Here is a 24,531-nt window from a genome sequence, read left to right on the forward strand (position 1 = left end):
AACTCTCGATATTCGTCTCATCCGATCCCCGCGAACGAATGAAACGAATTAAAACAAAACCGAGCTAATTTAATACTATTCAATCAACGCCCCTTGAGTCCACGTCTGCGTCGCTATTTAGCCGCGCATTTTGCGCTAATTGCGGCGCGTCTGAATACTGCATCTCATTCATCTGATATGAATATTGCGTCCAACGTTATCGTAGCTCGGGAATCAAATGGCCGCATTTAACGCTAGTGGTGCGTCATGGATGCATCGCTGTATGCCGTTTCTATCGCGGCTCCTGTTTTTCGATGGTGTTCTGCTGCGTTAGAAACAAAAGAATCGTGTATTTAGGCTTTGAAAAAAAAAAATAGTGTTAGAAAAGCCGGAAGAAACGAGCTTTTGATTCTCCCTTCATTTCTCCCTCTTGGTTCCCCGCCGAAAGTGCAACTAAAGTGAACGCGCCGTCGTATTCCGTTTCGCTATCCAATCCAATTTGAAATTCTTGCCATCCGGTTATCGAGTAACATCTGTTAATTGGACCGGCGTTTTTAATCATGTTCTTCAAAACTCGCTTGATTCCGTCAAGACTTTTTGTAAAGATGAAAAAAACGGTAACTGGGACGTCTATATTTAGGACGTGACGTTGCTTTCGAAAAATTATCGTACACCTAGGAACAGAGAAAGCCGTTCGCCAGCACCGCCACCACCGCCGCCACCGCCGTCGACGTCGCCGACGCTGCTCGTTGGCCGATTGCGGATGCCTTCTTCACGGCCCCCGATGTAATTTTCTGAATGACTGCGTAATTAAAACTCTAATTTCCTGCGCTTAATTGACCGGAGTCTTGATTCCCCCTTTGCTCGGTACCTCCCGTCCTCCGCGGCCGCCCCCCTCGCCGGACTCACCCGGCTCACCCACCAGTCATGCTGTTCGTTCGCTTGCTTGCTCGCCCTTACGACCTCGTAAAGTAAAGATGCGAGGAAGGTGGGACCCCGTGCCATTCTTAAGGCATGTTTTTCGCGGAAATACGGTGTGTGCTCGCTGGTACCGGCGTTATCTCGCAAATTATTTCAGCGAACAGATATGTAATGTACGAACACCGGTAAATTTGCGAAAGAATATGCCGTTTCGTTTTAACGAGGAACATTTATTCGGAGACGTCAAACCTGCTTAGGATTCTTGACATTTCGCTGACTTCTCGCCAGATGCATCTGTGCATTTTAAACCGATGCGTGAAGACGCGAATGAAAATCGAGAAGGAAAGTCGGGGAAACCACAGCACGATTACAATTAGGAAAATAGATTTTAAATCCGGAATATAGCACTGTGGAAGACGAACGCCGGGTGGTAAGGGTCGACGCGGATGGCCGCGGGTGAGTTGCGCGTGACAGAGGAGACGGACGGGCAAGGGGGAACGGAGAGGTGGAACTCCAATGGAAATTAATTCATTACTCTAATGCATTGAGCGAGAGAGAATGGGCCAGGCGCTGAAGCGTCGAGCGCCAAGCATTTCGCTAAAGATGGATGTCTCGTTTTCATTTCGAAAATTAACACTCTTCTCCGCTTACTTTTCAAGCCCCGTCGTTCCGCATTTTCCTAGGCCTGCATTCTAATGGCGTTTCTACCACAAACAATTCGATTGAAATCAATTCTGCGACGCTTACTTAATGCGATAAGACTTAATTTAAGGAATTACGAATTTTCAAAATCAGTCATTGACATTCATAACGAGACATTATTATTTAAAAATTACGCATTATTTTATTATCAATCTCTTATCCCAATTTTTCATAATCAATTCATTTATATGAAACTTGACTTTATTCTGAGTACTGCGTAAATTGTGAATTTAATAAAAATCGCGTAATTCTACCGTTTAATAAAAATTCGCAATAACTCTAAAAGAGTAGTAAAACCGGGATAAAAGAATGTGATAAAAGAATTTATATTTTATACATTGATGTTTCATTTTATTTATCATCGACAGCAAATTATGACGGCAGAATGACGTTTGGAGAAAACATGATTTTTGCGCGAGTGAATGCATCATTTTAGAAAAGGAAAATGGAATTAGAATATTTCCAAATACGTCCGTTTTTAGCATTTATGATTTTTCGTCGAGACATCGAATAACGGTCCTCCTATACGTATTTCCCTTTCTGATGGTGCTTTTACACGTTCCGTTTTCCCGCTTTACCGTCGCGACTCCTTGGCCGTTGGCGATGCTCGCGAGGTGCGTAGCGCGCTCGTTAACGTATTCATGGGTTTATGGGACAATTAACCCTTTGAGGGACAGTTTAATTACAGAAGTGATTAAACATCTTAACGTACAAACTTGGTGGGCTCCGGACGACGTATATGCACTCGCAACGCGACGTGGCAGGCAGCCGGGTCGGCTGGCGGCATGGCAGGAGGTAAGGGGGAGGGCGGGGGAGGCAAGCCAGGCTGTTACCAATTAACATACTAATGACACGAACCGCTTTTCGAGGGCCAGCGTAACCGGCTGGCAACCAGGACTTCGTGTGGGTGCGCGTGTCGAACGCATTCGCGCGTGTATATGTGGGCGTATCTCAAGAATCGTCGCGTTCGTTGGTGGTTCGATTCAAATTACCGCATGGCCGAACGAAAATTGTAATGGATCTGCGAATTAATCTCGGATTTGCGAGAGGATATCTAATCTCGGAGAATAGACGTCATCGTGCGGCGTGTACGGCGACCGCAATTTTCCGCTTTAGAATATTTCTAGGATATCGTCGGAGCAAAACTGCAGCAAAAATATATATATATATATATATATATGTCGATCTTTTTCGATCGATTCTTTCTCTCTCGTCGATCTTAATTTAAAAAAAATGTTCTTCGACGAGTAATTATATGCAACGGATCGCAACGCCGCCGCGACAAATACTCGATAGTAAATCTTGCTCGACACGATTGGATTTCATGATATTGTGTATCTTCGCAGTGGGGCGCGGGCGAGGTATGTGCGCGGGGGCATACCGCGGGGCACGGGGGGTGGCAGGGTTGAGTGCGCTAGATTTAATTAGCTGATTATAATGTTTATTTAATTAATATAATTGGCAAAGCCCCGCGAGCGTGTATAGACTTACACGGGCGCCCCGCGGCCATTCCGCCGGCGTTGCATTTAATGACGTCCATTAACGAACATTTACATTAGCAGTAATTATTATCGCGTGGGCGACGTCAGTGCGCGTGGACCGACCGAGGAATTTTCGGGCACTCGTTTATACCGGGTGCGGAGGCCGATAAAAGCGACGATTATGTCCACTCCTCTCTTTCTCTCGCGCGTACGCTCGCGCGATTATTAACGATATTTTGTTAAACTTTCCACGCGCGCTGCGCCATATAAAACCCGATCGACGCCAAAATCACTGTTTAACCGATATTCGTTACTTGATATTAATTGAGCGTTTACACCGACGCGATGTTTGTTGTTCGATACCGCTTCCGGCAGCAATATGCAGCGTAAATATATGCAGCATAATAGTTAGCGGAACAAGCATTTCCACATGCCATGTTTTTCAGCATCGTTAACTTTTTCGATCGTAAATTTTCCGTAATACATAACATTTGGGCTTTTCCATGCGCGTGTGTACTCAATTTCTCAGTCAAAAATCTTTCAAATAACAACCGTTGCAAAATACGCCTGTACAATTATTTATTTACGCGATCGAAATTATTTAAGACCATTATTCTTACATTTTTTTCCCAAGATTTTCACTTCAAAAGTGAAGTCCTCTTCCTCTCGCGATTTGAAATTCTCTCTCATACGCAAAATACGAATCGCTGTCAGATGACTGTTAGTCGTCGCCGGCACAAAGGGATCTTCGTAAATCCGCGATAAAAGCCAGCGACGCACGCGGATGGAAGAGGCAGGGTGGGAGGAAGAGAGGGACGGGCCCAGGGAACGGCAGGATCGGATTCCGCTACGCGTGAACGGGCCCCGCGCCCGCCCCACCGCGTGACGTGATCTCCGCTATGACGCAAGGGGAAGGCACACAGCAACCGCTGTATATCCTGTATATCCTGCGTATAGTGATGGCACGGGAGAGCGAAAGAGAGGGCGAGAGAGAAAAAGAAAGAGAGAGATAGATAAACACGAGAGAAGGCGCGCGCGCGCGCGAGATCGCTCCGCTTGGGGCGCTCCCGGCGAGTTTCGCGTTGCGGTGCGCGCCTCCTCGTCACTTCGCGTCTGAGTGCCGTCGCGCATGGACGTGCGGACGGACGGACGGACGGACGGACGGACGGACGGACGGACGGACGAACGAACGAACGAACGAACGAGCAAACGAACGAACGAAGGAAGGAACGAGAGCGGACGGACGAACGTGCGAGTGAGGCAGCCAGCGCGGTTGCGCGCAGCTACGCCGAACGGCCGCGGCGGGGGGTACGTCTCTCAGTGCACGACTTGACGCAGCGGCGAACGACACGGGGGAAGAGACCGACCCCGCGATCGGCGATCGAGGGTGCACGCGCGCGCGTGCGCGCGCTAATCGAGGCATCCCCGTGGAGAGAAGTGTTCGCGCGCGCGGACGAAGCGGCACGTCCCGAGACTCTGGCGGCACGCGTGCAACGGATCGATCGTTCGTGATCACACACATCGAGCCCACCGAGTTGTGAGATTCTGGATATCGGGAATCTTGTTCCTGTGTGAAACGTTACTGTATACCTCCTTTTTTTATTTGCGAGTCTCGTCCCGTCTCTTTCTCTCTTTCGCGCGCACATCGTCTCCGTTACGACGAGCACGCAGCGACGAGGACGACGGGCAAGACGTCGAACGCGGGGGCCCATGAGTGCTCGGTGAGTGCTCCATGAGTGCCACGGACTGCGATCTCGCATCGCTCCGAGTGAACTATTCTTCGCAAAGGTTGCTCGGCGCGGATCATCGGCCGGTGGCTTTCTCGCCCTCCCATTGGTAAGTAACATTGATAAAACGTGTGTCTCGTTGGAGAGAGAGAGAGAGAGAGAGAGAGAGAGAGGTCTGCATTTTACCAGATCGGGTCTCGTAATTGATACGATGACGATAAGCGGAAGAAGTGAAGAACGGGATGTGAATTCGCGAAAAGAACAACGATAGCGGCGAGTACAATGAGAGCGATAAACGATCACGAGTGATAAAATCTCTTAATGATAATATTTATTCTAGCGGAATGAAAGAATCGCGATGAATTACAGCTCCAACAGATGCGAAAGAGCGATTCTTGTTAAAACGCTATCGGACTCGCGAAAAGGCGAATCTTTTTTTTCCAAGATGTTCTTTCGCTTTCGTTTTGCATTAGCATAAAAGCTACTTTGATTTGAAAACGCGACGATCGCGCGCGAGCTTTAAAGGTGTCGTGATCCAATCCCCGGATCGCGCGTTTTCAATAAACATTTAACACCTCAATTATCCCTAAGAGATATGATTTGTTAGCGCGATGCTCCCCGACGTAATGATCGAATTATCGATTCGCGATCATTACGTCACGACGATTGGACAGAGTGTAATCCGTTGATTTCCGCTACGTGGTACCGAAAATCGAGACACTCCGTACAATTTGCATTAATCTACGCGCGCAGCAAGATGCGTGTTGTATCGAATTACACTTTCGACGTTCGATCGATAGCGAGCTTCCTGTGTTGCCCGTCATGAAAATTATATCGAAACGCTTCTACATCCTGATGAAAGTCTGCTGCGTACTCGTGAAATTTTTGGCGACAAATTGAAATTCAAATCGCGTTGCCAGTGGTTCTCAGCATAAAGCCATGCGCACTGGTGCACTTATCAGACGAGCTGTCCCTCGTGACAATCGTTTTTAAGACAAGATCTGTAGTTCATTTCCTGTCTACATATCATTCTATCCGTATCAAAACTATATTTTTGAAAGCTGATAACTGTCTTGTGGAAAGCTATTTTCTAAAAAATAATAGGAATTAAAATATATATATATATATATATAAAGTAAAGTGTAGAATTTAAATGTGGATTTAAAATTTAAAGGTGAATCTGATACACAATTTTTACCAAAATAATTACCATTAATATAGACTATGCGATTGTTTTACTATCATTATGAACGAATAAGGCAAATAGAAATAAATGAAACGTAGGACTAATCACGAGGCGATTCTCGATAGCTCTCAATAAGATCGAAAACGGGCGCACAGCCGACCGGATGAGGAATCAGTGGCGAAACAAGGCACTTACGAAGAGAGGGTACGTCGAGAGGGAGGCTCGAGCGGGTTGCGGGGGGACGTGCAGGACGGAAGAATCAACGGGCGCGTGTGTGTGTGCGAGTATATATATGTACACACGCGTGTGAATCGGCGCAGGCGCGTTCGCCGAAATGGAATAGTATGACCGAACTCGAACGAGAAAAGGGAAATAGCTACGGGAAGGGTGAAGGGTATGAGATGGAGGTAGTGGAGGAGGAAGAGGAGAAAGAGAGAGAGAGAGAGAGAGGGAGAGAGAGGGAGTGAGAAAGATGGGATGGAGCGAGGGGAGAACGCAGCGCAGGGAACGGGCGGAAGGGAGGGCGGGGGTCCAAGGCGTTGCTTGCTTAATTACTAAAAGCTAATCAATTCCGGAGGAAGTAAAGTTTAAATTGCAAACTAAAGTATAGCTACCCTCCCCCGGACGTAACCCTGCAAAGCGATATTACCGCTCGCTGCATTCTGCAATTAGCCCGTGGTAAATCATTGAAGGAAAATTATGGCCCGCGCATTCGCTTCTGAGCGAATAGCAGGTTTCTTTTTGCAGATAGAAAAATTAGCGATGAATGGTTTCTATGCGATATCTTTCCTTCGGTAATCTTTCTCAATGACACGTTTGCCTTTTTTTTTTTTAGCGATGTCTGTATTACGATACGCGAAAATTGCAAGGATGATTTTCAAGTTTAGAATCAAGATCAAATAATTCCGAGATTTCCTTTTTCGAATAAAATCGTTTTTATACCAAAGCGATTTACGTTGAACGATATATCGGTATCTCTCGCGCGAACGCAACGAAGTAAGGGTTGCCGAGATGGCAGCGGAAAACGTGTCGCGGTTCTGAGTAGGACGAGGGGGGCGGCGGTTGGAAGATGGAGAAGAGGGTAGGATGAAGTATACAGCGCTGGAAACAAGCAATAAAATCAATGTCGTTTCCGGCGATTCAATTCGCAAGACACATCGCACAATTTCACATACAATTTTACGGCAGAACGACCACGACTCCTATTTACTTCACGGCCGCCATCCCCCTTTCCCCCCCGTCGACCGTTCGCTAGTTCACTCGTTTCACCGTCCCTCGACTTCGTCTTTACCCTTGTACTTTTTTCTCCTTTTTTTATAATATAATTCGATTTTGCCTGTTGACTTGATTGATAAGGATAAGATTTCGCAAAGAAAATATTTTACGGAAATTATATGTATAGAGAAGATGATGGATTCGTCTCGTTATCTTCACGAACGTAGGTTTTTATGTCGCAGACGAGTGACAATCGAAAATGGAATCCAGATGCACGAGCATCAAAATGCTTCCCATCACCGTTAGTTTATTTTTTGTATCGCCTAATGCTTAAACTCGGGGAGAAAGCTCATTCGTGATTCTCGAGTTTGGATTATCCCTTGCTCCTTGGCCGGGATCGGATTCTTAATCGGTGAGCACTGGCCGGAAAATAGCCACTTTGCTCTGGCACGAACGGGCGCGAATCTACAAGCGCTCCTATCGCCTGTACCATTGGTCGCGAAACAAAACGGAGGGGATGGACGAGGGAAACAACCTCGACTCGAAAATCCTTTTTCGAACGAAACATTAATTGCGCTTTTCAAAAAAAAAAAAAAAAAAAAGAAAAAAGAAAAGAAAAAGAAAAAAGAAAAAAAAGAAAGAATAAAACAAAAAAAGAATGTTTTGTAACGTGATCGTTCTAAATATGATTTTTCAGTCACGGATTCATTCGGAGATTCGTTTTGACGGGCGATTAAAATCGTTTTAATCCACCGGCTTCTCGGTCCGCCGTTTGATTTCTCGAGCTCTTTCACAAAGCGTCAATTTTTGCAAATTAACATGATACGCTTTGGCGCGCGGCGATTGTAACGTCGTTCATTCGGTCGGTCGGTCGGTCGGTCGGTCGGTCGGTCGCTGGCCGGCTCGTATATACGTGTTAACTCGCGTGCGGGTGTGCGCATGCCAAGAGACGCGGCGGTGTGCCACGGCCAATCGATATCGGCGGGTAATAAAATTTGAAAGAATGTAATTCCGAGAAAAGTAGAAAACGCAATAACGCTTAATCGTATTTGCAATCTGCATCCTATATCTGGCTGGGAGTCGCAGTCGCGGAGCGCGCGGACGATCGCGCCGCGACCGACCGATTCGATCTGGGCGCCCGATGCGGGTATCATAATCGCGGCGACCGTAATATCATTTTTATCTGGCTTCGATATCGATTACATATACGCGCCCGCATCTCCGGTCGCCGGCGATCGTCGCGTACGTATACGCGAGCGGTAATAACGTAACTAAATACGTCTGCGTAAAATATCTCGCGAGAAGCGAGAAGTCTCGCACTTTGGTCTCCTGAACGAAATACCGGTGTACAGATTTATGCAACGTCGTTGTCGTTCGCGATTCCTATCGAATCTTCGACAACGCACGGCAGTCTCCTTTTTCGCGTTTATACCGCAGTAATTAATCGCGCATAAATAACGCTAAGCGGACTATTATTACATCCGGGATATTAGCGTATTACGGTATTACGTATCGCGATATTACAATATCGCAATATGAATATTAATCGCCGACGTATTGTTCGTTCGTGTAATTAAAGTGGACGTTCCATCGAGTTGGAAATTGAATCAATCAATACGGAGCTCGCCTAATTATCTGCTCCCGTTTATAGATGATTTTTCGTTGCTTTAGATCGGATTATTATTCCCGTCAATCGCACAGCGACGCAACGTCATTGTTGCGAACGTTCTCGATTGATGTTTCAATATAATCGGAACGGCCAATAACAATCATCGTATACGATTTAACGTTATTATCAGAGGGACGAAATATCTCGTCTCGGGGATAAACGACGACGACGGCGACAGTGGTGGCGACGGCGGCGGTGGCGAAGTAAAGCTGAGTTTCCGAAGTAAATTTTCGGGATTTCATTTGGAAAACATAACGTGCCCCCGTGCGGTATTTACGGGTTCCATTAGGAAGCTGTCAGTCGGTGATCCCGCGGCGCATCTTCGTGCTGCACGTATCCGGAGCCCGGAGGGAGGGGTAGAGAGGCGCGACATACGATGCGGCAGCGGTGCGCGGGTCCGTGCACCAAGCCACGAGACACTATACGTTCCGATGGAGGACAAGCTTATGGGATGGAACGTTCATCCGCGATGATCCTCGGAGTACCGTTTCTTTCGGCTGACTTCCCAGCTTCCTCTTTCCCTCTCCGCTCGCAGGCGTCGATCGAAAACGCGAGATACGACCGCGGACGCGAACTTCTCTCTCTCTCTCTCTCTCTCTCTCTCTCTCTCTCTCTCTCTCTCTCTCTCTCTCTCTCTCTCTTTCTCCCGCCCTTCTCCCGTTACCTCTTTTAATTACCTTCGTATAATTTTGTTGTAATCTACGACGAGTTTTCACGCGCGCGCGCGCGCGAGAGAGAGAGAGAGAGAAAGAGAGGGAGGGAGATCTGTTTTTGAAACGCACCGATTACTATTCAAATCGAGATTCGAGCGACGAGTCGTCGACGAGCTTTCTCCATAAATGAAACATCTCGGTCACCGATGGTCCGCTACGATTTTCCTGGAATTTGAGAGATTTGGTCCGCTACCAATTTGTGCACCAAATCCAATTACGGTTACGATCGGGCAAAAATAACACTACATGATGACACGTGTGTGTTTTTGAGCGTTTTTCGCCCACCTGAAATAACTCGACTCCCGCTCTGGCCGGGTTGTTACGAAATTTGATATCCCGCGGAGAGCTACGCCGCGGTTCAACGTCACGGGATCGAAGGCATCGCTAATAAAAATGTTCCCAGGATGGCCCCAATCCGGACAGTTCGATTGTCTATTAGCGCTTCGTCTTTTTTTTTCCTCTTTCTCTCTCTCTCTCTCTCTCTCTCTCTCTCTCTCTGTCTCTCTCTTTTTTAGTGACGTGTTACACGCGAAGTTACTGCACTATATCCGATTGAACTTAAATTAGTCGCAAAACAATTTACCGCGCCAGTGGATATCTCTTTTTCGTTTGACACGACTGTAAATAGTGTCCACAGTTCTGCTTTGTAGATATCGATTACTCGGCGTCGTCGGCTAACTGCACAATCTTTATTGGAAGTACATAACTGGTCATCGATATGAAAGCACTCCCCGCAAGGAAACTTGTATTCAGACTTTATCCGTTAGGAATGTCTCTGTCGGAAAATATTATTTGACAGATAGAAAAGCAACGTTCAAAATTGTCAATTTTTTGGACATCAGGAATATGACTTTTGACTTTATTCAACGTAGTTAATAAAGCTGCATTTTTCCCTACGTTAATTGTATTGGAAAAAAAAAAGAGTAGATATGATGAGTAGATAGATATGATTTTTATCTTTTATCAGTTATACGATATCCTTATTACGACATCTCTCACGCCATTCTAAATTTGTCGCATATATATATATATATATATATATATATATATAAAAATGTATTTATCCGGCAAACATCGTAATCGGATAAGTCTCCTGAAATATTCACGAAGATCGATTAGCTATCGAATATTGCGTAATTATCGAGCCGCGCGTATTCCGGATAACTCAATAATTAGGAATTCGCGCGACGAGTTGTTACGCTCGTAACGCGAACGATCTTCGTGAGATTGACGCGCGCGCTCGCGCTCGCGACCGACATTAATAACTTTATTAATTTACGTAACAATTAATGCGACCGCGATAATTAGTCGGTGTTACGTCGGGCCGTATGTACGCGCGCACGAATATAACATTACGCAAGTCTCGTCATCGGTTTTTCACCGTCGTTGGAAAAACTCGCTTTTTGTCGCGCGAGTTCAGGTCGATCGTCGACGTTGTCGGATGCGATGGCCCGATATGGAATATTAATTTTCGCTAACTCACCAACCTCTCACCTCTCCCTCTCGTCGATCCGTCGCCCCCGTCGCCCTCCTCCCGCCCCCGCCTGTCATCCCTCCACCGCTCCTTCGTCACAATTCCGTGTCCCGTCCCGTCCCGTAGTACAATGTTTTCCAATTAACTTTATTCGAAATCGAGCGAGCTACCCCGCGTCGTTTTCCCAACCACCCTCTCCCCCCCCCCCTCGCGCCCTGCGACCCAGTCGCGTCCCCTTATTCGCTACACTCTGTCGTAATAGCTGGATTCCATATACGGAAAAATTTACGGAACACTAGAATATCGAAAATCCAGAACGTGGTATTTCGTAAAAATGCGCTTAATTTTCGCGTCCCATGGGAAATGAACGTAGAAGCAAATGCCCGTTTTTATATCCTGTTGCCTCACAATGATTTAAACGAAAAACATCTCGAAAATTTATGCGCGCAGCGATATATGATATGTTCATTTAAATCGTTGCTTTTTTTTTTTTTTAATCCTAAGCGTTCGCGCGCGCGATTGTCTCAAACTTCCAATGACGACAACCGACGTCAGTTGGAATTCAATAATCGACTTTAAACTCATCAGTTGATTAGCACGTCTCACCCGACAGAAATGCGTCATAGTTACCACGGCGGAAGTCCTGTATTATTTCGCTCGCGCGAGGTGATATAAAGTTAATGATATTTGGTGCCGTCACGTACCGAAAGTTAATTCGTTCTCGGTATTAATACGGAGAGTGCATCCCCGATAATGAGATTGCGTTGTGCGAGGGGACGGATATAAGAGGTAGGTTATAAAGCTGGATCGTAATAACGTATTGTCTGGCGAGTCAGCGCGCGTGTTATCGAAAACGAAACAACTCGTCGCGTACTGCCATGATCCGATACATTAAAAGAAGGGATCTGCCAGCCAGTTCTGTATTTAATGATTTTAATCACACATGTAATTTTAAAGACAACATATCAGATATCACGTTTAGGAATACTTTGTACTCATGAAGAAATCTTCATCTTCAAAAATAAATGTATCAAACGTATCAAAATATTTTTTTTTTGTACATTGAAAAATTTTATGTGCAAGAACGTTCCAAAATTTTTCAGATAGAAAATGGATGAGAATTAAGTGTTAAAGTAAGCCCATCGTAAAATAAAAATTGTGATTTTTAATTAAATTTTTTTTAATTCGGTCCATTAAAATTATGATGAAATGTAAACAAGATGTTTGGCGCTCGATCATCTTTCGAAATATGCACGGCAATGTATTTGGAGCGTTGTCAACATCGCGCGCGACTGTTAAAGTGTTAATAAATCATAACCGCAAGTCGTAACCGCAATTTCTTTCGGAGCCTCTATGATGCTGGCGAGCTAAAAACCGCGTCTTTCAAGTCTAATGCACGGGCCCCATAAATCGAGGCGACTTCTTGTCGGTGGGCCAGACGATACGACGCGGTCCGGCCGTTTTTAGTTCCGCTCCGCTGCTATTATTGCGCCATGCTTATAGGTCAGAAATCCACTCTTATACGGGAAGATATTTATACGCTATTCCATTTGGGGCAATCATGGATGAAACGAGTTGGAGAGGATCCTCGTATTGCGACACATAAATTATGCGCGCTGCCTTTATACACTTTCCCTTCTACCTTTTGGATACCTTTATGCAAAAATCTTTATTCCTTCCGCTTCTTTCGTTCTCTCTCTATTCTTATCCCTCGGGAAAGATTTTGCCCCGCATACGTTTGAGAAAATTTTGCCTCCGATAATTTCAAGTTTTTACGATCGAATCTTGCGCGCGAGACCGTCTTGGTAGGGTAAAGTAACACTGTTGTACTTTAATCCGCGGCGGTTGTCTTTTTATTTCGCTCGCAAATTAAAAATTTGTCATACGCAGTCGATTGTCATTTTTCAAACTAGTCTTCTTCATTCGTTACACGAGAATCGCTTTGATATCCGCTGAAAGCGGATTGCACGGCATAAAATAAAATTACCGGTGTATCGGCCAATCATGCGCGGCACGAAGAAAAAAGATATTGACGTTGCCGATATGCACCGTGGCCAATGTGTTAATTAGATGGGTTTTCTTATGATCTGGACGCAATTACCGGTTTCTCCCCCCTCCCCCATCGCTCTTCTCCGTAACACCGAGAAATGATCTGTCGCCGTTCATCGCCGGCCTCGCGTCGCCCAAGAGCCCCGTTCCTTCCGTGAAAAAGAGACGTGACCGTCCGTTCGGAAAGATTCAGATAATTATTTTCGTCTCTCGGACACACGCTCCGACGAGCCCGAGCCCGAGCCCGAAACAACCGTATCTTGCGGTCATGAATTTAATTAAATATTTTCGTGGCCGAATGTGTCCGTTCGGCCGCGCGATTATCTCGCTGTTCTTTCGCGCGCGGAGACGAGGCAATTTACTTTTTTAATCTCCGTAATGAATTAAACGCTTTCCCCTCGGTCTGACTGCTCGTGGTAGCGGCCTCACTCCAATCCCGACGCCACCCTCCCCCTCCCCCCGCCTCCATCTCGCGGTACTCCATTCCGTTCCGCACCTCTCCCTCCCTCCGAACCCCTTCCTGCTCCACGCTGCTGTATTAGCTTTTCCGATGATTCTTCGTTGCCCATTGAGCTTTGTCGGTCGCGATAGATATGCGCGCGTGCAGCTGTAGAGCGATATTGGTTGCTCGAAAAGAGCACGATCGTGATAATACGTGCCACCCGCAAATGGCCGGCGTGAACAAAAAAAAAAAGGGAAAAAAAAATGAAGGAAGAAATCTCGTCGGTTTTTTGAAACAATTTTTGCTCTAATTGCTTAAACTTTCGCCAACAAGAAAAAATACTAAATACCAAATTTATTTAGTGTAATGATAATAGAAGTGTGATATTTTCCAACACGATTCATTGTAACTTATATAGAACGTTCCGCAATCAGCGGACCACGGATTGTCTTTGTGAATTCTTCGATCAATTCGAAATAGATTTTTCCTTAACAACAATGTCAAGGGAGCCATAGTTTCTAAGTTATATAAGCGATTGAAAATGAAGCGGGCTTTCCGGGAAACTAAGTTTCAAAGGTGCAAAAAGGTAGTAAAACCTTATTCCTCATTTAATTCCAAGTAAACTACTTTAACAAATTTGTAATTTAAGAATTAGTTACAAAGTTATTTAATGTTGAAAATTGGAAACTTACGACAAATGACTTTGCTTGACTTTATGCTGAGGAAAAGTCGATTTCATATTGGTCAAAGGATCTACAGATGAAAAATGGTCTGCTAAAGATCTAAATATTTTAAATATGAGTTTTAAAATTAGTCTTAAAGTCTCTGAAAGAATTTTTCGATTTTACTTATCTTTTATTATATATAAAAGTCTCATATTTTTCTTCGTTTTCTTTCTAGGATCGTAAAAGTTTGATGACTTTAAATTTTAATGACTCTTTTATTTGCTCGATTGTAAAATCGACTCGCTGTCACTCGACATGCAGGCGTTGCGGTTTCCTCGATCAATCCTGTTGGTGCGAAATCGTTGTCTTCCGATATACTCGACGATGAAGAGAGAACCATGTTGGCAACTATATTCTTCGCGCTGTCTTCACCCTCTCGTGCTTGGATAACAATCGGAGTAACCAGCGGGAAACCACGAGGGAAGACAGTAAAAGTGGCCGCGTATCGGGAGCGCGCGCGTTTCCACCCTCGCCGCGGAATCTAATTTCGTCGGATGTCATCCCCGAGACTCGACTCAGTGGTGCAGCGATCTGCATCCGAGGTCGAATCGTTCGATAGCGATTTCCAGCTAGGGGAAAGAGGAGAAGGGGCGTCGGGGGATCGCGAAACGGGGGTGGATGCGCTGTCCGTTTCCCGAGGAGAGGAGAGAAGAGGGGAGAGAGAGAGAGAGAGAGAGAGAGAGAGAGAGAGAGAGAGAGAGAGAGAGAGAGAGAGAGAGTTTCGTCGAAGTATCGAGCCCCTGGATCGTGCTGGCTATAATATATTTTTTATCTGATCGAGGGGATCGTCTTTATGGAGGGTGTTCCGTGCAGGCTCCGGGCAGCAGCGGTCTACCGGGTAGCGCGTACGTATTACCGCACATCGACGTTCACCCTTGTTTCGCGATACAGGGACGCTCAAAAATATCGATAACCGAAACTAATACCCGGGCGCAAAAATGTCGATGTCGAAAGTGCTCGTTATCCAGTTTGAAGTATCAATATTTCGGTGATACTCTTTTCCTCTCTATCTCTCTCTGCCTCTCTTTTCTCCTCTCTCTTTCTCTCTCTCTCTCTCTCTCTCTCTCTCTCTCTCTCGAACTCGAACTCGTTTTCGCACGTGGACGTACTTCAACTCCTATCCGTAATCCCGCATCCACTGGGGACGCGCGCGTACTCTGTGGACTTTCGCGAGTTGCGCGTGTTTGCGTACGCAGCCGCGTATTAGGGACGGTGTACACTGATGGCTGCTGTTTCCCGGAGCTAATGCGGGCGAGCAACCCTTTGAGCTACGAAAATACGGGGTGAACTTAAAAGCGTGCGAGAGTGCCGGACAGACGAGATGAAGCGGGATTGTCGCGCTTATTTAAAAGCAGCCATAGCGAGGCGATATCATCACGTTCTGATAAATCAAAACGATAATTAACTATTTTTTTAACAAAATGTCGTAAGCGTATCGCAGCCTCGCTTTCAAGCACAACGCGAGTGAAAGAAAAAAAAAAAAAAATTGAAAAATTTAGTGAACTCCGTGCGCGAATCCTGCACCATTGGATTTCGCAATCCGCAAATTAAATCCGACTTTTGAGAACGCCATAGCAGCAATGACATCGACGAGAGGAATCTACCGGGTGATACGCGCGCGTATAGGAGAGCCGGAGGGTGAAATGGAGCGAGAGGGACACGCGAAGGACAGACGGAGATGGCGGATGGCCGTGGGGGTGGGATACGCGGCCGCTACGCGAGGGAAGGGAGGGGAGGGGAGGGGAGGGGAGCGGAGACGAGAGGCGGACAAGAAGGGGGACGGTCGGTATAGGGGATTGAAAAGCAATTTCCCCGCGACGGGGATGCGCGGGATGTGGGCCGAGCTTTATATTAATGATCCAGATATATTATCGGACGTGACCGAAATTGCTGTCAAAAAACTCGGATATTGGAGCGAGTCGAGATCGCGAGACGATCGCTCGCTCGCTCGCTCTCGCTCTCTTCCTACACGTGCGCACGGCGTGTACGTATGCGTGCACACGCACGCGCACGTACACGCGGCCCCAACACGCGCGAGCGACGTGGAAAATAGCATCGATCAAATAGCGCGGGAAAAGTCGAGACTTCACGGCCGCTTACGCGTTTTTTTGCTTTGCGTGCTTGTAGCGAAACTGTCACGACGACGATGGATCATGGATAGCGAGCATTCTATTGAGAACGCTCAAACCTACATAATCTTATGTCCGCGGCCTCTGAAAATTAGTTTTTCGTATTAAACGTTTTCGTAACGAACAGGCGCGCGCCGCTTACACGAATTTTTCTATCGCAATAACGGAAAGACGTTAGCTCGGATGCTGTAAATCAATTAGATACTTCTCGAGGGTCTTCCATTTTCATTTGGAGAGGCGAAGCGTTCTGGTGCAGCGCGAGATATTCTCACAGCGCTTATCGAATCCGTGCGTGCGTGTCGAGCGCGCATTATAGCTGGATAGGCATTTTAGGGACGGTCGTTTATGCGGGTACGTTAAGTAGGGAAACCTGTCTTGCCACATGCGTATCCGGACCATGTCTCATGCGAGTCTGTGATAAGCAGCTGCAACGCAGCGGCGTTTGCGAGCGTCTCAAAAAGATAACACGCTCACACGTACACACACACACACACACACACGCACAGATCCCTGTCCGTGCGTGCGCTTCGTAACGTGACGCTCGTGTCCCTTCGCCGGCGGAGATAGCTCGGCGATTAGCGATTAAGTTCATTACACTCGTTAATGAACTTTTTAGCGTAATGAGTACGATGTGAGGACGGTAATTGACCGCCGTTGTGACTCAAAGAGATAACATTTGCGCGTATATCCTTTATGCTTCTGGAGTATTCATGCGGCCATTGCCCGCCAGGGTGGCTCTGCAGACGTTAGCAGATACGTTAATTAACGGATATTATTCAATCAGTATTTATCATGTTAAAAAGTTTACGTACGGTGATCAACGCAATGAATCAATTTTCGTTCGATTTTTTTTTTTTTTCTATCGTATCGTGCCAGTTTTTCTGAGCGCGGCTAAAAGATTAACGTAGTTAATTACCGGTTCAACTCCATTACGCCTGTTAATTTTTTAGCTGCACTCGGAAAAATGTTCAGGATGCAAGAGAAGTTGGATGGAAAATCATTGCCGATCATTGCGCAATTATGACTTTTTCGATACGACAAATAACAGTTGCGTTGGTACTTGTTAATTAACTCCCAATAATATCTCAGTTTTTTGGAATAGAATTTATCAAACTACAAGTTCGTGAGATGTAGAAGAATCGAAAAAACTACTTGCCATTATGAAAAATAAAAGATACATTCTGAAAGTGTTTCTATCATAAAAGCACAATGTCGCAGCCCGTGAATGGGCTGGTTATTCTGTAATGAAGCATCGATTATGTCGCTAGATGTGCACTATAGGGATTCGATTCGACGGTCGGTCATTACACAAGCGACTATAATAGTGTCGGGGTTAGTGCTCCCGGTCTCGATTCCGGATCTCAAAGATCGCTTTTCGTTGGTCCGTATTTACATAGCGGGATATACGGACTTGGTAATACAGTCCCGTTGACTGCCGTCGGTTGGCCGAAGGGTAACGAGCTTGCCTGTCCATCCGGTCGTTGAATCGGACGTCCATCGCGCTCACCATCAGAGGGTTGGGCAGGGGGAACGGGGATAAGGGAAACGGTGGCGAGAAGGGGCGACGCGTCGAGTCAACTCACGACGGGGGCTGCGTCGGCCTGGTAAGGTGCTTGGATAGGCGTAGCTCGGATTTCCATATCTGGGTGATTGTAATGCACATTTATTAGCTGGTAACGAGAACGGGTCGGAATTAACATTCGGTCGAGCCAGGTTGCCCCGAGTATTTATATTTATGGTCGCTCTGTCCCTAATGCGATTAGCTCGACTACGTGTTTCTCCCTTCTCGTCGGCCTGTCGTGTCGCGTCGTGTGTTCGTGCGTTGGAAGGCTTCCGCCTCTTCTAGCCAATCAGGTCTGGCAAGCCGGACGCGCGTGTATATCGACGCACACGCTTTTAAGGTATCGCAAGTTGGAAGGCAGTCGGCGTTAACTATCGTCGTTAGCATTCGCGTTTTCATAAATTGCTTGCCAATCATGACGCTTTTATTAGTTCGTTAAGACGCATCCAGCGAGAGAGGGAGAGAGTTTGATAAGTAAATTTGCCTCCCTTTCCTTTTCGACTTAATTCGTCCTTCCGTATTTAGGCAGCTAAGGTTTGCAAAATAAACGCGAACAATTTATCATTTCCGATGATACCTTTAAATTTTTTTATCGTTAATTTCTCGCATCCGCTATATAACGCTGCCGTATATGAATATTGAAATTCTAATCCCTAATGGACCGAGTGAACCGGTTTCGCGACGAGCGCTTCTAATCCAATTGATTGTTTCCATCGAGCGGAATGCATTCCGCTCGATGGAAGCTCCGCGCCGGCGGTGGCTAAAATGTATACGTCGAGTCGACGTATCACGGGCGACAGTAAACTTCCACTATCGTTGAGTGCAGAAAAACCGATCCTGCCGGGCGAAGTAGCAAGGGAGACTCTTCGACCGGCACTTTGCGCGACGCTACAGCGTCGCCGTCCTCGTGGAAATCGAACGTGGCGTGGCGTCGCGGCGAGGCTGAATCGAGTGGCGGCGGAGTGAGATACGGGGATGGATGTGTCGGCAGAGAAGCGGATGGGAAAAGACGGAGGGAGGGGACGAGTGGGTGAAAGTGGTTTGTCGAGCAGCGCGAGCCACCAGACGCGGCTTGGCAAGCGGGAAGCGCAAAAAGAGGACAAAAAAAAAAAGAGGATAAAAGCTACTGTAGAAGATAAAATAATAATAGCGCGATAATGTTAGATACGAGACACACGGCTGAAAGGAGCGTGTTGTCGCCGGATTGACAGCTCACATTAAGCCTCGCACAGCGACTAATTTATCCAAGAGCGGCCTTTTTATGTTTTAGAAAGTGTTTTAGAATTTTACGCAAATGAGAAACTTTTATGTATTTTTTTTCCAATTAAAGAAATGAACTTTGAACTTGATGACTTCTTTCTTGATGAAAATTTATGCTATTATTACCCGATAAATCATTCCCGTTCACAACAAATAACAAATTTGTCAAAATAAATTTAAGATTGATCTCGTTAAGTTTGACGTTTAGTAACACTAAGTAACAAATTGACAAATATATAAAGAAATAAATCTTATTAGTACATTAAAGCTCCGGATCAAATTAACAAGAGTGAACGATCACGAATATTTAACGTGGGCACGTATTATTTAAATTTAATGCGACATCACTCATCGAAACGATTTGTTCATTCGCGTTTGTTCATTTGTGTCCGTTGCTCAGGCGAGATCCATCTTTAGCCAGACTGCGAGTGCTTTAGCGACCAGCGACAGCAACAGCCGAGCGAGACAGCTCCGTAGAACGGCGGATAGCAGGAATAGAAGAGATTCTACGTGGCGTGGTTGCGAGGGGCACGAGGGCCCTCGGAGATCAGTAGGTTGGTCGAGGGCTGTGGGTAGGGCTGTGTCTGTACTTAGTTAGCGGACAATGCGGCCTCTAATGAACAGCCAGGGGCGCCCGACGCGGCTCGGCGCGTTGCGGCGCTGCGCCTCGACAAGAGCAACCGGTGGAGTGCGCCGACCACCAGTCTGAGACTGTCAGATTGCAATACACGCGCGTTACATGCCGACGTTAACGCCGCTAATGCGATGGTCGCGATGCGATACTCGGGCCTCGTATAACGTTCATTAATGCCCGTTCTTCCGCCGGACAAAGAATCGATAGAGCACAATCGGCGTGATGTCTCTCTCTCTCTTGGTGTCTCATCTCGCGACTACTTTTTTATGCGGTTTATCACCTTATCACGCGCGCGTCATGATGCAGCTATGTTTTAAGATGTATGTTTAATCGTATCTCTCGATCAGCGGATTATTCAAAGAGCTCTCGTCGAGCCGTGCGAATGCGGGTCGAATAAGATTTTCAGCCGCGTCGAGGGGATCCTCTCTCGCGCGCGCACGTCCTATTAAAGTTCCGTCTCCTAATAGAAAGAATGCAAATTCAATTTAGCACTTTTCATAATATTGCATCACCGCGATGGAAATTCAGATACTAAATCTCATTAAAGACTTATAGTCTTTTTCAATCTCGCGGCTTAGCATGTGCCGTTACGAGTCTTTTAATCGTTACCGTAACGGGGAGAAGAAAATTGACGGGCGGGAAAAATATTGAAGCTCAGCGCTAACGGCGCCGCGGCCGCGCAATATCGACTCGATAGAGAATTTAGACGGAGGATACGGAGGGGGGGGGGAAAAACGCGACGCGGAATGGGCGGGATTGAGTATCACTGGCTGGCCGCGACGGTCGTAATTAGATTCAATTGTCTCGCGTTAAATCAGTGACTGCGCCGCGCCGCGCCGCGCCGCGCCACGCCGCGCTGCGACGTCGGTTCCCCATTCCGCGCGTCTGTCCGCCGCCGTTCTCCACTCCTACGATGCGGCTCATTGAAATAACTCGGCCGCGGTTACGTACGTACGTAACGTACGGAAAATCGAGCGCGCGCTTCGGTGCACCCGACTTGAAAGAAGGTTCCGCCTGCTGGTGCCGTCCGCGCGCGACGATCGAAGAGACACCGATTCTTCGCGCCGCATTTTCTTTGTTGCTCCGTTTTCCGCGCGAGTCAATTCCCCGCCCGCCGCGAATTGCATTTACGTTTTTTCCATCCCGTGCGTAAATGTTTCCCATCGGCTCTCCGCGTGACTACCTACCCTCTCCCTTTCTCGCGAGCGGCGTCGGCTTGTACGTGAAAGCGATCTTATTAAGCGCGATTTCCGATTGAAATATTAAAATGCGAATAAAGAAAAACGATAATCCGCTGGCGTGATAATGTGCGAGAGCGTGAAAAAATGCTGGGAAATTATTATCGAGTGTAAAGCGTACACTCTTTGTGGATTACAATTTTAAATTAGCTCGTAGATCGGCATACCGAGAAACGAACAGACTCGTCGACGGTATCCGGCACATGCGGGTCATTTAAGAACCCGCGCGTCGCGTTCCCTCTTTTCTCAGGAGAAAAATTCTTTTGTACGGCAATTTGACGGAAATCGGCGTTAACGATCCAAATTGAAGTCGTCAGGAGAAACGCGGGTTGGGGGAGAAGACGACGGAGGGAAGGCCAGAATCGATTCGACGACGACGTGCGACGTCCGTTCCGTTCAAATCTGCCGAGTGGAATTAATAAGAGCGAATTAATAACGAAACATACCCTCTCTCTCGCGTAGTCCTTCTCACTCCTCTCCCCCTCCCCCTTCGTGTTTCCACCGGCTTAATCTCTTTACGCGGCCACTCGGTACTCGTCTACAAAAGCGAAAGACTTTTGCAGTGCGAACTCACCGCCGAGTTTAATGAAAATAGTTCTTACGTTTTTACCTGGGGATCTCGGTCGACCATGAGGCGAGGGGACGAGAGAAGGGTGGCGTGGAGAGCGAGAGGGGACTTACGCGTGGTTTCTTAACGAAGATTCTAATTAAGCGAGTCTTTTATTAGCCATCCAATTTCCAAAAATATGGGTATTTTTTTAGGCTGAATACAGATTTTCGATTAACCATGAATCATGAGACCATGAGAGCAGAGCACAGGGTGTAATTCGGAAGAAGAATACGTCTTTGATTAAATACGCTAATTTTACGTATCTCGCTCACGCCTGGCGTGTTTCGCATCGAAAGACAGCTAATCCTAATTATTCCTTTTTCCGTTCGCCCGTATTACATCGATGATGTCACTAATCATATTTCTTTTTTTTATTTCACCCGACTCGTAACGTTGAAAATTGCAAGTCGAAAACGAGTTAACTTCCAGCGGAAACCCATCTCGTTACGTGCAATAATAACACGCTTTAAAATTTCGCACGCCGCAATCCATCTGACTATTACATCTCTGTCTCTCGTTTCTCGTCACTTTTCGTCGAAAACGCGAAATTAGCGCGCGTTTCAGTCTCGCGTCCGGGCTTTCCCATCATCGTGAAGAAGGCAGGAGAACGGAGAAGGAGGGTAGCCGAAGGAGAGGGACACTACTAACGGCTACGTGACGGAATTTCCATAATTCCAGCTTACAGAAAACGACAGGTTTTAACGTTGATGTTCAGTTTGTAACGGGTGTATTATTTTAAGTGGTGCTGTCTGTGTATAATTCGAGACCCGCGGTGGGCAGACGAGATGAAAGACGATGAAGGACGGCGATGGCGCGAGAGGGAGGATAGAGGAGAGGAGAGAGAAAGAGAGGAGGATAGAGTGGAAGAGTAAGAGAAGAGTGTACGCGAGAGAAAGAAAGAGAGAGAGAGAGAAGAATGGAGGGGCTGAGGGTGTGGGAGAAGGTCGACGCGGTAATGGCATCGTCATGTCGCCAGCCTCAAGCTCCAGTGATCCTCAATCGCGCGAATTCGTTCGCCGGATGCGCGCCATACGCAGGGGCGCTTTACCACGTGTGGAAGTAGGTAAAATCCTAGGGGGCGAGACAAGATTGCACTCTCGTTGCAAACATCGCTCTCCCGACGACGCAGGTGCAACGTTTTCAAATTTAATATGGGCGATCCCGTTGAAATAAACACGCGCGAACGCCATGTGCGTTCTCGCAGGATGTTCCGAGATCGACCGGTTCCCGCAGCGTTTTTCGTCTCGCCGGAGACCCACCGAGACCCCAGTCTTTTTTCCCCTCCCGTCTAATTGTCCGCGTTCCACTTTGTGTCCCGATCCTACCGCCTCATTAATTCCGACGATTAAAATTGGGAACCGCGTGGGGCAATGCCCGCGTGCAGTCTCGTTCGGAAGAACGATGTCATTTTCGACGATTATGCGGTTCCTTTTAAATTCAGACAAAAGCAAGGAAATAATCGAGTCTCTCTCAAAACGTCAGGAATTTTTTGTGTGATATTTTTATACGTGTGATAATTATCTTATATATTATTATAATCGTCGCGGAGACTTTTCGACTTTTTAATTCCAATAATAAACTTTCTGAAGTTAATTTCGTCAAGTAATTTATCAGAAATTTTTCGGGATATTTTTTGCGCGATGTAGGTGCAGTGAAATCGAACTCGATAAAAATAAAAATTCGTCAGGGCACCAGGATTGGACGGCATTACGGACGGCGAACGCGGATGAGAGAAATCGAGTACGTGAATCGTTCCGTGGAACCGCTTAGTCGCTCTTCCCCGATACCGCGGCGATGGTTAATTCAACGGAATTTACCGACGTTTGTGCGCGGCCTGAATAGCGTATAAATTTTACCAAGCGAGACGCATTACTTTCTATTGTGCCGTGTTGCGGTCGTCCTCGCGATACGAAAATCTCGCTCTCGACCTTTTACGATGGTCGTCTCGTTTTGACCGCGTTGCATATTGGCGAGAGGTGAACCGCGAGTTGCGAACTGCGAATAATGATGATGATAAGCGGAAAATAAGTTTATCCATTAATCTACAATTGCTGACAAATTTCCGGAAAAGGCGTTAAGTCGATTTAATAAAGAATAAAAGGAAGGACGAAAATTTTACCCAGTAACTCATTATCGAAAAATATTTTCCGATACATTTTCCTTCGCTCTATTTTATCTTTTATATTCAGATATTTTTTTTTTATTACATAAATTATTATTTTACACAATGTGTATATGTTACACTATTCTCTAAACGAGTTAAAGAAAATTCGAACGCACAGATTTCCGCATGTCTATTATTTCATGAACGATTTCTTTCATTTTATCGTTTATATATTTCACGTCTCACGGCTCGTCGCTTATCGTTTACCAATGCGCGATCTTCATCGGCGATGAAGGCCGTGCAGGAACGAGGGCGGAATTCCAAAAATCCAGGTTGCCCGCGACGGTAGCTAGGCGAGTGTATTTAGCGATAACTGCTGCGATATTTAAGGAACGATCGGATCGCCGCTGATGACGCCCCGTTAATACGAGGGACGAGGACGGTGAAGAGAGACCTTGGGGAGAAGAGAGGGAAACGACAGGGAAGGTAGACGAGGACCGATAGACGTAGGCGCCGTCCAAGTTGCGCCGTTGATTGCACCACAAAGGGTGCAATTATGCGGCCCTTCAGCAATCACCGCGCATTCTGCCCGCCATTTGACCCCTCCGGTTCCCTCCCGCTGTCGTCTCCCGGTCCCCCTCTTCCCCCGTCAGGCTCTCCCAGCTTCCCTGGAACCAGCCAGCCAACCCGATTTTGCCCCGCGCTCGCGCGC

The 24,531-nt window shown here is 46.7% G+C and overlaps 1 protein-coding gene across 1 annotated transcript in view; it reads left to right on the forward strand.

The window, feature by feature from the left end:
- The first annotated feature begins 4,208 nt into the window (after positions 1 to 4,208).
- The window catches only part of LOC105434364 (LIM domain only protein 3), a 52,875-nt gene continuing 32,552 nt past the window's right edge, over positions 4,209 to 24,531 (forward strand). Inside the window, exon 1 of the mRNA XM_011650074.2 lies at positions 4,209 to 4,919. The gene's annotated coding sequence lies outside the window, so the exon portion shown is untranslated. The remainder of the gene's footprint in view (positions 4,920 to 24,531) is intronic.

Source organism: Pogonomyrmex barbatus, unplaced genomic scaffold (genome assembly GCF_055798465.1).
Source record: "Pogonomyrmex barbatus isolate J1 unplaced genomic scaffold, ASM5579846v1 scaffold1, whole genome shotgun sequence".
In the NCBI taxonomy this organism is placed as follows: Eukaryota; Metazoa; Arthropoda; class Insecta; order Hymenoptera; family Formicidae; genus Pogonomyrmex; species Pogonomyrmex barbatus.